The 11,083-nt window shown below is 34.9% G+C and overlaps 1 pseudogene; it reads right to left on the bottom strand.

The window, feature by feature from the left end:
• Nucleotides 1-2,852: 2,852 nt before the first annotated feature.
• LOC143610362 (epi-cedrol synthase-like) lies at nt 2,853-5,627 on the bottom strand (annotated as a pseudogene).
• Nucleotides 5,628-11,083: the final 5,456 nt, after the last annotated feature.

The raw sequence follows: 11,083 nt of genomic DNA, 5'->3' as shown, positions 1-11,083 counted from the left end.
AGTGTTGGGGCTAAATGGTAAAAGTATTGAGGTTCAAAGTAAAAAAATAAATAATAAAATGATAAAAAGAAAAGTGGGTATAAAAGAAATATACATCCAAACAAACTTGATGTACAAATTAGAAAGCTTAATGTACAACTAATGATGCACACAAAAGTTGCAAATTGTATATATATACTAGTAATTCAACCCCCGTGTTGCGAGGGATTGTGAAACCATAGGCAATGCTTAGATCTTAGTGATTGAGTCAATCAATTTTGATCATGGTTTTGATAAACGACAAACTAATTCAAAGTTCCGTTTCAAATCATCATCATCATAGCTAAAATGAATTTAAATAAACCAACGATACAAAACAAAGGTTCAGATATCCGATACGGTTGCAACATACGTTGCCGTTCCAAATAACGGAGCGTCATCACAGCGAAACTCAATGTACAAACAAATAGCCAAGGTTGCCCTTTAACGGAAAGTCCAAATATGCAGCGAATTTCAACTCGAAATCAGTTTCAACCTGTTAGTGGTAAAAGTTACAATAGCTGTAATTCAATCTCAAACTTGAACCTTGACACCAAAAAAAAAAACGGAAAAAACAACGGCAAAAATAGGAAAAGAGTGTTAAAAATATGCCTAAAAATAAATGTAAAAACAAAACAAACACAGTTGTCATTGCAACAAAAAAAGTTATAAGAAAACAAATAAAAACCCACAAACCTGTTAATAAATATTGTGGTTAAGATATTGAGAAATACACCATGGCTTCAAATCAATAGGTTGCAATGCGAGAGAAACAATTGTTTCTCACACATAACCATCTAGTTTACTCTGCCAAGATGTAGATAATAAAAAATTTTACTCTAATCTAGTCGAACACATGTAAGTTGATCATCATCATCATCATCATCATCGTTTTAGATAGAATGTAACCTCAAAACATAAACCAAACAACTCTACATCTTGTAAAAAAAACTAATCATTATATTTTCTTAAAACTGCATTCAAGTCTTCATAACTGCAGTAAGAAAATTAAAATTAACCTTTAAACGAATAAGAAAACGAACCATAATATGCTCAGATACATGATCATCATAGCCGTTATCAGTGAAACTATGTCAACGCAAGTCGTAAAGCCAGCGACAAAACACCTAATCACAGTAAGCAAATGTCAAATCGGCTCAATCACCACCAAGGGTTACGAATCGAATCCTGGCAACGATAGACGATCATCATCATAGGCTCAGATACATGATCATCATTGCCTTTGTCAACCAAGCCGCGCCAAAGTAGGTAAGACACCGGTAAAACAACCATCTATAGGCTGCCTATACAACCCACAAAACCAACCATCAAAATAGTCACTGCAAATCATAAACGATGACAAACAAAGTTGTCGCTTCGGCATACCACTACCACACAACCACAACCTAGAGTTCGGAAAATGAACCTGACAAAGGTGGCGTTGAATTGTCCCCTCGTTCCTGGCAACAATCATGAGCCCCGTAATAACCATATTAGTCCAACTTATGGTTTAAACTTTCTCGACAAATTGTTAAGTAAATTCAACAAAATTAACCTTTCTATTTTTAATAATATTTTGAACAACAAAGATGAGTACCTTCATTAGTGGAACATAACCACCAACCCTATAACCCTGATGAGAAAGTGGAAACCCCAACTTCAACATGATGGATGAAAAACCTAAACTGTATCAAAATTATTCAATCCTTAAATAAATATGCTACCAAAGAGTCAAATTAATTAACTTTCAACTTCAGCGGTTAAGTCAAATCAAACTTTAAAGGTTAGAAAGTAGTTAATTACCTCAAAATTAGGGCAAAACCCCTCATCCATGACCATAGTGAAAAGTCGAAGTTCCCCACCACCATCGACGCTATTTAAGACTTAAAATGGAACCCCACGACATTCAAACATCACCGTCTTACTTCTGTCATCGCCGCTGCCATTCAAACATCACCGTCTTACTTCCGTCATTGCCGCTGCCAAGGATTCCATAATGGAATCCAGCAACGGCCACCACTTCCAACAACAACGGCCTAAAATTGCCGCCAGCAACGATGGTTTACCACCACCCATACACCTCGTCACGACGCCGCCTAGGTTTTCGAAAATGGAACCCGACGACACACAATCAGATGTGTCAATGAAACCGGATTTATCGCCTGAAAAGAGAGAAGGAAGCATACAAAAGAAAAGAGAGAGAAGGCAAAGGGTGAAAGAACATGCAAAAGACAGACAGGTTTGTTGTGAAGAAGACACTTGTATAACATGGTGGCTTAAACACCGATAAAAACAGGTACAATACACTTAGCCAAATTTACAATGTTTAAAGCACCATGTATAGCAAAATAAACCAACTATACAACTTCTAAAACACGAATTTGGTTAAGCTTAGCTTCAGCTCATATAACATAGAGAGGCAAGGTCAGTGTACAAACAAAGAAGCAAAATGTATAAGTTATGATGCATTAGAAAGTTTCAAATTGTAATATATATATATATATATATATAAATAATATAATTCTTATTAGTGGAAAGTGGTTTTATGAACCGGTTTCATACATAATCAGAACACTTACTAATTTATAAGTTCATTTGGATTACAGGAAGCTATAAGTTTGAATGGCCTTCAAACAATTTATTTTAGAATACATATAACACAACACTTTATTACACAAACACCAAAATACGATGCAAAATAAAACTTAGTACATGCATAGCAATATTAGAATTGCTATTAGAATTCAAGCTGCCCAAGTAACTAGTTAAACCACTTGACATCTTATTTAATGTTACCACAGCTAGCCAAATGCGTGAAATATGGCTGCTGAATATCATATCATGACTGCATTAACAAGAAGAGACTTGATATGACTTATGAGTTCTTCTCCAACATTTGTGAAATGGTCCTTGTTCTTATAAAGAACCTCCATGGAACGTGCGAAATTGATCACCCTCATAGTTATAGGAAGCTTAACATCTTTACACGCAAGGAACTCTCCGTTCAGTTCTTTCCATGCATCTTCAACTCTTTTATTGAACAATTCATAGGTTTTCTGCTCACTAACACCATATTGCTTCATGTAGCATTCAATGCTAGAGGGAACATGGTTTCTATCTTGCTCTTCCTGCAATTTTTACTATAATGTTAAATATTCGCATGAATAATTAAGTTATGTCGCAGTAGTAAACTTTCGCTTTGTAGCATTGCGAATATCACAGTTTGATAGGATGTACCTTGTGGGTGACAATGTCGTCTATGGTTCTACAAATTCGACAGCATGCATTGACGAGGGGAGGACTGCTTAACGCCCATTTGAACGACTCATGTGTGATAACGTTACCCATGGCTGCCAAACCTGCTATTAGAGCACATTTATAGCCGATACTAATATATGAAACTTTTAAGTGCTCCTCCACCGTTGGTAGATACCCTTCATTCGTCCATTTCGCTTCTGTCATGTAGCTTTGGACATACTCTATCACCTATAGACCATAAACATATCAATATGTTTCATAAGTTGAGGAACTAATTAAGATCAGTCCACTCTTAAAAAATAGATATGAGTACAAACAGAATATATGGGGAATGGCTGTTCAAAGGCATTTTTTTAAAAACTCATTGTAAAAGTAGGTATGTGTAGTGAATTCATGCAAAAGCTAACAAATAATTTTTTAGGTTCGCTTGTCACACGCACGAATTGTGCATGCCTTCTTAGAGTTTCCATCTAGAGCAAGATTGTCTATTCACAGAACTTTGAGTTTGCTTCCTTAATCACCAGCGAACACGATGAGTTTGCTTTTCACACCATCTAACTCGAACATTCCAATGCCATCTTTTGAATGAGTTTGCTGTCTATTTGTACAAACACTTTTCGGAAAATGTCAACAAACATTTAAATTCATTCTTCAAACCAACTGCAAATACAACACAAATATGCTAGAATGAGCTGAAACTTACCGCCTCTTTCATATAGTTAAGATGAAATGATTTTCCTTCCTTCGACAAGATTTTCTTCATTTCTTCAAAAAGATTCATGAGGATTCGATATAAAAGTTTCATGTTTTCAGGAAGCTCATCCGATGGTGTAACTGACCACCTATAAATTACTTGTCACTTAGTTTATAAATTGAAAATTTATTTGGTTCCAGTTAACAAACTTCACGTTCCTTTATAGCATACCTTTCAATTGCTTCAGTAAATTTCTCAAGTTCTTCATATGTCCCGTAAGCATCATAAGTGTCATCAAAAAATGTTTGAAGCAACATAAATCTTGCTAAGAAGACTCTAGATACAGAATATTGTGGCTCATAGTACACCATTAACGCCCAAAAGTAGCACTCAACCGGTCTAATTCTGGCGTAAGGTAGATTGTTAGGAACATCATAATCTTTCCACCACCTGCAATAAATTCATACACACACTAAGTGATTCTTGAGGGTTTTGCTAGAAGTAGGTTATTTAGAAACAAGACCGGTACTTCTAGAGTTATCGCTACCCTAGCTACAAGCTAATCATGCAAAGTTCGTTGGGTTGATAAACGCACGAACCCAATATAGTTTTCACCAAACATTATGGAGTTCTTTTTTATTACAAGCGAACATACCATTCGCTTATAGGGGTATATAGCTAACACCCTAGAAGTAGTACAAGAATTTTCAAAAAAAAGAAAACCTAGAAGTAGATGTCTCGTTCCTAAACCACCTACTAATATGTAAAATAAATTCAATGCTTGGTTAACTTTGATGTATTGAAAGATGAGACAAAACATAGTAGTTAGAATTTTATACATGCAGACTTGGTTTAGCTCTTTCTTGTGCAGTGATTGAAGTAGGTTGAACCCTAACTTAGCAAGTTTTAGCAAAGATTCGTTACGAGAAGCTTGTTGTCCGTAGAATGGTATGTAGCGTAATGCCTCTAGTCTTGGCAACCTTTTATGCAAAGGTTGCTTAAGTGCTTCTTGTATCTCGGTAGAAAAGAAAGAGTTTCTCAAAACAGGATCATTTGCTATGTCACCAAGACAAGTTTTTGTAAAAGCAAGAGCCTCATCCAAAGGGAAGCGTTAGTGCCTTTCCAGTTATCACCATATGCATCAAAAATGTGTTGTAATGCTTGGTTAATCTCGTCTTCAAAATAATATGCAACGCCAAGGCGTTGGATTGAGTCGATTAGTTTTAACAGTTTTGCATGTTGAATCGGGATATCCAGCATTGTCAGTAGTTCTTTACTCACATTTTCTTTCAAATATTTGATCATCTGTTCAACTTCATCTTGTTCTTGTTGCTTATATATATACATCACATATCAAGATCAATATTACTCAAATGAGCATAAACATTAATACAAAAATTAATTGTAAGAGTCTTCCTAAAAGGACGTTAAATAATTCGTTTATTATGTTTGTAAAGAAGTTGACACAACACACATATTCTATAATTGGCATATATATACCTGGTTGAAGACGAGAAATTGATCTCCCCAGATCTCGGGAGGAAAATTCGCAATGGGTCGGATGACATCATCTTTTCCTAGAGACATATTCTATATCAGAGATATATATGGATTAATATATGTCAATCAAGTCGCTTGAAGTTCAAATAGAGGTGAATGGTATATATAGAGAGGTAAAGATATTGACATCTCATCTATCACGTTACAAGGAAGAACTAGTGGAAGTCCTTGCATTATACAGCACGGATCCGGTATACGCATAAAATATAAAAAGGTAGCGTTCGGTATGTATGAATGAGAGGCGAAATTGAATAGACCATTTTGATGGAAAGAAAAAAAAATGTGTTTGATCGGTCAATAAAATGGAATTACTCACTACCATGTTCATTCCAATCCCTCAAACACCCTAAATTCATTCTATCCACCTTTCACATCACCTATACCACTCTCCCACCATTATCACCCATTGCCCTCTCCCCCATGCACCACCACAACCCACCACTGTCTCCGCTGGCCGCCACCAACCACCACCGCCTCCACCGCCCCCGCCACCAACACCCGCCTCCGCCGCCACTACCAACCACCCACCACCACCTACCATCGCCGCCCATAGCCACCAACCATCACTCCCAACCGTCACCACCAACACCGTCCAATTACCACCGCCGCCACCGCCCACTATCACCACCACCTGCCACCACCAACAATCGCTCCCGCACCCACCACCACCATTAGTGCTCGCCGCATACCACCACTCACTACCATTTTTTATTTTATTATGACTTTTTCTAGCTTAGCAAAAAATAAAAACTAATAATTCATGTCATACTCACATGATAACAAAACATGTCAATGAAATGGTAATGATCCGTTCCATTACCTCGTATTCCATTCCCTCGCTCATTGCATTTCATCGCTTATTCCATTACCTCGTACCAAACAGACTCAAAATATTGTTTACAACAGTATCAGACATTGTTTACAACAGTATCAGACCTAATATAAAACATAAAGTTGCGAGTTACAAAGTAAGGTTTTGTTACAGTTACCGGTAGTGATAAAAATACCAAAAAACAACTAGTATCGAAACCTAAAACCATAAAAATGAATACAGATACTAGAATCATTGTTTTAGCAGTACGTATCAGTTCGGTAAAACATAATGCGTATTACAAAATAAAAATGTATATTCACATAGGATTATTAATTACACGAAAGTTATCTCATGTAACCCCAAAAAAATATGTAATATGCCAAGAAGATATCAACACGTGTCTTACATTGACCAAAAACCATAAAAAAATAGTAATTCCGGTATTGATGTTGTCTGGTTCAACATGTCGTCGTAGATATATTATTAGTGACGACTATTTGGATTTTTAGCGGCGACATCGCTATTGCGCAAATTCTTTTTAGTGATAGTTTATGATACCAAAAATATATATTTTAAATGCAACTCTATTTACAATAACATAAAAGCCAATGATCACTAGCTTAAGTGGTTGAGGTGAGCCACCCAACGACTTGAATTTAAAAGGGAGGAGTTATTAGGTTTAAATCTCACTTGTGACGAAAAGATAGGAGGTTTCAAGTTGGGCCAAAATGTTTTTCATATCTATGATGGAGTTTCCTTATTAGGATGAAATGAAGGTGATCGGGACCCGTCAGTAATTCAAACGACCATTAAAATAAATGAACATGTCACTATCATGAGTTGTGTTTTGTTATATATGTATAATAACCAATCACAAATATCAAATAAGATATATATTGTAAAATTCTTTATTTTTTTTAGCGACTAAACTTTTGTATTTTATATAGTTTGAACATCTGTTTCTCATTTCATACACTAACCATCTTACCAATCATTTTACCACCAAGTATTGAATTTTCAGTCATTGTTTGATGGCTAAAATAAGTTGGTAAATTGTTTTTTTTCCTTTTTTCTTTTTAATAATTTTCTTTTGTTTGTTAAATTTGGTTAACTTGTAACATCCTCATTTCTTATCATGAGTTGTGTTTTGTTATATATGTATAATAACCGATCACAAATATCAAATAATATATATACATATATATATATCATAAAATTCTTTATTTTTTAGCACGCCTAAACTTTTGTATTGTATAGTTTGAACCTCTATTTCCTATTTCATACACTAACCATCTTACCACTAAGTATTGAATTTTCAGTCATTGTTTGATGGCTAAAATAAGTTGGTAAATTGCGTTTTTTTTTCTTTTTTCTTTTTAATAATTTTCATTTGATTTCTTAATAACCTGTAATATGCTTGGCATTATGGAAAATAGAAAGTGTAAGGGTAATTAACGGATTGTGTGGCAAGGAACTGGTATTCAACACCTAATCATTTTGCCATTACCTTCGCACCATCAAGAAAGAGTTAAGACAGAGAAATTGAGCTAGAGAGAGAAACCAGGAAAAGGTGCATCAAGCTTAGTATTTTGGCTCGGGTTCTGGTCGAATATTATATTGCTAATCGATACCTAAAGAAACCAGAAAATAACAATCTGATTCATTAATTTTAGGAATCGATGGAAGTCACCACAACAACTAATCTAGGGTTTGCTCGATAGAACTTTTGAGGTTCTCTCATCCATTAAAGTTGTCGCATAACATTAGATGTCACATAGTTATAGTTATTGCATGATACACCATGTTATATAATTACGTATTATATGTTTAGTAATTATAAATCTGGAAGTGTAGCAAATCATTTTTAATTTTTATTGTAAACATTTATAAATACTACTAAACCTAAACCAACATTTAAAACTCATTTTATTTTCAAATCATATCTATCGAAGTGTGGTGGAAGTAATTAATGACCATTACGATGATTAAGTAGTGGAAGGCGAAAATTGATGTGACGCTAATATCCAATGAATAATGAGTAAGAAGTGTATACAACAATATTTTGAAGTGGTAATAGTGGTTTAGTCTTGCATCAGTGGCGGACATACATTAAGTTGAGCCGTAGCGGACTTTTTACCGGTAGTGTAAAAAAAAAATTGGTCGATTTTCGTGTTTCGTTACCGTTGGAAAAAATAACGTTACCGCTAAGATTTTAAGCCCAATTAATCTATGTTTTAAACCCAATCAAAAACCAAAGCCCAAACAAAAAAACTCATTAAACCAACCCAACCAAACCACGTGTTTTGTTACTTCAATTTATTAAATTAGATGGAGATAGTGTGCAACAAAAATACAATGCGAAATGTATTCTATCATATTTTAAGACTCTTGAATTTGTGTTTTATATACACTTGTTGGACGAAATTTTAGGCCTCACAAATGTTTTATCAAAACATCTTCAAAAAAAGAGTCAAGATTTGTTGGAAGTGTCTAAGTTGATAAGCGGGACAAATCGAGCATTGAATAATCTAAGACAAACTGGATTTGACAAGATGTTGGCAAAAGTTACATCTTTTTGTGAAAATAACAAGATTAAGATGTTAGATATAGAGGAAAGTTATGGTAATCAAAGAAACCAGTAGTATGTCCTTACTAATCGACATCATTTTGAGGTTGGAGTTTTTAGCATGGTCTTGGATATGCAAATTCAAGAACTTGGAAATAGATTTAGTGAGGTCTCAACTAGTTTGTTAGAAAATATGTCGGGTTTAAATCCTTGTGATTCGTTTTCCAAGTTTGACATATCTAAGATAGTGACGTTTTCAGAGATGTATCCGAATGATTTTATTAACGAAGAAAGAGGGTGTATTCCGTGTGATCTTACGACCTTTTATTATACTTTAAAGGAAGATGCTAAATTTGCAAAATTGGGTGGAATGGGTGATCTTGCTCGTGAAATGGTGGAAACCGGAAAACACACAACTTTTCCTTTGGTTTATCGAATATTGAAGCTAGCATTGGTTTTACCAGTTGCAATTGCAACCGTTGAAAGATGTTTCTCTAAAATGAAGCTTATCAAGATGGATTTGCGCAATCGAATAGGTAATGAGTATTTAAACAATGCTTTAGTTTGTGTGGTCGAAAGAGAAACGTTTGATAAAGTAAATGAAGAATGTGTAATGGCTCGGTTTCAAGCTATCAAAAACCGAAGAGGAGATATTTACAGCCCAAGCTAGATCCGCCACTGTTGGTTCGTTAACCCGATTAGTTTAAGTTTATTAGTTGTGGTGTTGTTTATATTTGTTTCGTTAACATTGCATTAAATATGGGGAAAAAAATTTGAGCACTACGACTCAGTTTCGAGTCTAGACCCGCCACTGTCTTGCATCGGCATCTTGGTTCTCTTGATTCTTGATTGAAAGGATGAATTTATGGATGATTTGGTGATTGGAAAGTGTTAAGATGAAGAATAGATCCAAAATCATCATTGGTGGCTAGGGTACAAAGATATAACAAATTAAGATTAAACCGGGCTTAAATATGGAAGAAAAAAAACCCAAAAACCGTCTTTGTATGTCAGGTCCACCGAAAGTTATGATGAAGCCACCGACGTAGCTTACGGTGGACTCCACCTTTATGGTCGACATTAAATTAATTTATATCCAACTTTCACTTTGTTATCATTGGCAGCCTTAGACAACCTTGAAGGCCAGTTATATATGTTTTGCTAGTAGATAAAAGATCGTAAATCCCGTATTTACAATCCAATTGGATATTAATTAAAATAATATATGTATACTGTTTAAATCCGTTATCTAAGGGCGTGGATCCTAACCCACCTTTTGAAAATTATATCTCGTATGTATACTATATTTTAACGAGTTGGTAATTTAAGAGAAAATGACCAACACTTACCCTTAACTACCCAAGTATGCGTACAACCCGCAAACTCGAAAAAGTAAGTGGATTTCATCACCAATTTTTTTCTTAAAGGTCAAACCGTTAAAATATATACACATCCTAATATTCAAAAAGAAGTCCTATTAAAATTCAAAAAACCGTTAAAATATATACCATTAATATATATATATATATATATGTGTGTGTGTGTGTGTGTATATAATATGACTCGTTTAGGCTCGCGAGCCGGTTCGAGCTCGATAATTGAACAAGATCGAGTTCGTTTATTAAACGAGCTTACTTTTAAGCACATTTAAGCTTAGTCCAATCGAGCCTTTTCACGAGTCAATCTCGAGTAGCTCTACTTGTTTACACCCTATAAATGCTTATATATTACACACACCCCATATATATATATATATATATATATATATATATATATATATATATATATATATATATATATAGTTAAACTAAAATAAAACATTATTTTGGGTAAGATGGAGAAATCTGTGGTTAAACATTAGTGATGACTAATGAGAGCTTATGGAAATGAAGAAGTCAATAATACACCCACACACATTATGGAATAACTAGCCAATTGTTCGTGCGATACAGCAGTGTACACGCAAACGCAATCGATGTTAGTACGTTTGTAACCTCGCAACGGTACGTGTGTAACACGAAGGTGATATGTATTCAACGTGGCATTGAACGTGTAATCGGTGCCGGTAAGCGCGCCACATAATGGCTATACGCGAGCCACCAGGTATGTATAAACAATGCCGTTAACGTAATTGGCGCTTGAATGTGCGTAACTGGTGGCGACAAGCAAAAAC

The sequence above is a fragment of the Bidens hawaiensis genome, unplaced genomic scaffold, assembly GCF_021521415.1.
Source record: "Bidens hawaiensis isolate Kalapana, Puna unplaced genomic scaffold, B.hawaiensis_p1.1 tig00025840_1, whole genome shotgun sequence".
Classification (NCBI taxonomy): domain Eukaryota; kingdom Viridiplantae; phylum Streptophyta; class Magnoliopsida; order Asterales; family Asteraceae; genus Bidens; species Bidens hawaiensis.
This window is presented reverse-complemented; position numbering and strand designations above follow the sequence as displayed.